Here is a 3,187-nt window from a genome sequence, read left to right as displayed (position 1 = left end):
CAGCTGAGGACAGACCACGAATGCCTGTCAGGCCATTCAGAGACCAGATGGCCACAGGCATGGAAGGAGACTCACTACCTACAACTTCCAAATCTTGGCATAGGCAGGCTCAGAAAATGCACAGCAGGAAACCACGGTATTGCTGTAATCTAAAGCTGGGAGGAACTCACCTTCTTAGGTGGGCATCAGAGGAAAGGGGGCTGAAATCAACCCCAGAGGGGGAGGAAACCCCATCTCTGTCACTCAGTCCCATGGGGTATATGAGCAAGATCATCAATTGCTTGAATGTTCCAGACACAGAGAATGTGCCTGTTAATGAGCACCTTTAGGAGGCTTCTTAACCAGACGTCCCAGCTAAATGGAGAAAACCTGTGAAAAGTATGCACTCCATCACACAAAGAGCCCCTGTTTTTACCAGAGGGCTAAGAAACTCATCTAACGCTGCTAACAGACTATCTTAGACTTAAAAATAAGTAATTAAATAAATGACTAATCGAGTAGCTTCCGGCTAATAAGGAATGCATTCTGAATCCCATCTAGTTCTGCACTGAAGGAATGAGCCACAGGGCAGGCCACGTGTGGGGAGTGAACAACTCAGGGCTTCCCTCTCAGGAGAAAACTGCTCCAGCCGGGAAATTCCTCCCACCTGCTGAGTAAGTGGCTGGGCCTCTGCAGCTGAGGCCCAAAGAACCAAAGGCAGGTGAAGCTTGGGCTTCCAGAACACAGGAATGAAAACAGGACCACAGAAGCTGAACGATCCATCTTAAGGTTACCACCTTTCCTTTCCAGGGGTCAGCAGACTAGAAGGTCCAGGGTTTTCCGAGCACCCTTACAGCTGGCAGCAGTTCAGGAAGGCTGCTCAAGGCCTCCGCACATGGCCCCAGCTCAGGAGACAGAGACTGCAGGCAGCTGTTAGGGAGGATGAGATGCTCAAGCTTCCCCAAGGAGACCATTGCTGGGGCAGCTCCTGAAGGTTGTTGGACCCCAGGTAGAGATGAGTGAGATTGTGCAGGTGGATGCTCTCCCCTGGGAGTCTAGAGAGACTCCACTGGGAGCCAGTTCTGTCCCTGGGGCTCAGTCTTAGCTCCTGCAGATGTTTTAGTCGAAGCAACCCCTGAGGCAGGTATGCTGGGCACCCTCCAGCATAGGACCTTGGAGAGGAATGGAAGGTGCACCTTAGGAGCTGCCTCCCTCTTGCACTAGGGTGTGCCATCTTATTAATATTATTATTAAGACAGGGTCTTGCTCTGTCATCCAGGCTGGAGTGCAGTGGCATGATCATAGCTCACCACACCTACCTCCTGGACTCAAGTGATCCTCCTACCTTAGCCTCCCTAGTAGCTGGGAATCACAGGCATATACCAGTAGGCTATTTTGATTTTTTGTAGACATGGGATCTCACTGTGTTGCCCAGGCTGGACCAAAACTCCTAGGCTCAAACAATCCCCTTGCTTCAGCCTCCCAAAGTGCTAGGATTACAAGTGTGAGCCACCGTGCCTGGCCTAGGCAAGTCATCTCAGACACCCCTTCTCTTCTCTGGGCTTTATCTCCCTGACCCTGTGGTGAGGAGGTGGGAAGAAATCATCCCTCAGATATTTGTCTAACTCCCTGGCTTCTCAGCCCAAGTAATCTGGTCTGCTAGCTGGGTTAACGTGTACGTTGCCTGGTGCTATCTCAGAGTTAGCCCAGCCCAGCCCAGCCCTGGGGACAATCTGGTTTTCCTGCCAAAACAGGCTGCCACTGGCACTTCACCAGCCCACTCCAGCAGGACAAGGATCAGGGGTGAGACAAGTGAAGAGCTCGCCCTGGGGGAGAAGTATGGGTGAGCCACAGATATTCTCAAGATGAATATGTCAATGCAGTATTTTTTAAAAATCAGAATTCATGCCAAAAATCCATGATGAACAGAATATCAAATTTTAAATAAAGAATCAGTGTTGCCAGTTTCTGTCTTTGCCTCCAGCACTAACCTGGCTTCACACAGCACCCTTTATTGATCCTGTCTGGACTTAAAATTGTGTCCTTCACAGCATCTCCGATAAACCTCACTAACACCCTTGGAGGTCAGGATTATGTCTCCCTGCTTGCAGGCAGAGAAGTCAGGTGCGTTTTTTCTGGGGACCAGTAATTGACTGGACACTGGTTCTGTCTGATCCTTTACCCCACAATGCCCTTTCCAGTGGTATCTGTCTAAGGGGGTTCATAACCCACTGGTGGACATGGGTAAACACATTTTTCAGTGTAATCATTTGATTTTCATTTTATCATCTGATTGAAAAATACATAGATATTATGCCTCATGAAGAAGTCAAATATAAATTAGGGCAAAAAATCAAGGTGTTGAATTAAAAAATGGTCAAGATGTTTCTTGGACATGGCAGCCATCTGGGGTCTGAGGGCACTTTCTTGCTGTTTGATCTTGGCCAAGTGGCTTTCCCTTTCTGTACCTTTAATTGTTGCAACTACAGAATGGGTCTCCAAGCCACCCTACAGCTTCAGCATTCTTGGGCTTGGGACTCATTTCTCTGTTGTCTCTCTTAATTCCTTTCAGGGAACCGTGGCTACTTAGGAGTCCCAGCAGGCGGGCCCTGGGTATCGTCTGTGCCTGACCTGGGGTCTGGCTGCTCCTGGTTGTCACCAGAACAGTGTCGGACTTGGTAATATAAGAGGCTCGGCCCCACCCAGGCCCCGGGATGATGACAACCCAGCCTGTGTCTTCCCATCCCTCCCGTCCATTCCAGTGGGTAGAGTTTAGTACAAGCCCCCTCGGAGCTTGGCCGGGGCTAGGCCTCTGTCCTCATCTTCTGGTGTTTTATCTTGCAAGCAGCAGCAATTCCTGATTTGCATTCCAGTGGCACCTGCTCTTGAACTCCTTTCACCTGGAGCTGTGGGCCACCCCACCGCCCAGGAGAAAGAGAGAGAGCACCCAGGCTCTTCTTCCATCTCTGCACTCCCCTGCTACTGGACCTGGGGAGCATCAACTTTGAGTCTTGGGTGCTTCATCTTTCAAATGCAGAGGTATCAATTCCTGCCTCAGATGCTGGCCACGAGGGCCACATGAAACAGCGTTTGTACAGTGTCTAGGCCAACATCTGCCCTGCAGAAGATGATTCATCATTGTCACTTCTCTTTTTCCCCCACCCCACCCCCGCTGCTACCCAACTGTGACCTAAAAGATTATCTTTGA

The sequence above is a fragment of the Rhinopithecus roxellana genome, chromosome 9, assembly GCF_007565055.1.
Source record: "Rhinopithecus roxellana isolate Shanxi Qingling chromosome 9, ASM756505v1, whole genome shotgun sequence".
NCBI classification, from domain to species: Eukaryota; Metazoa; Chordata; class Mammalia; order Primates; family Cercopithecidae; genus Rhinopithecus; species Rhinopithecus roxellana.
This window is presented reverse-complemented; position numbering follows the sequence as displayed.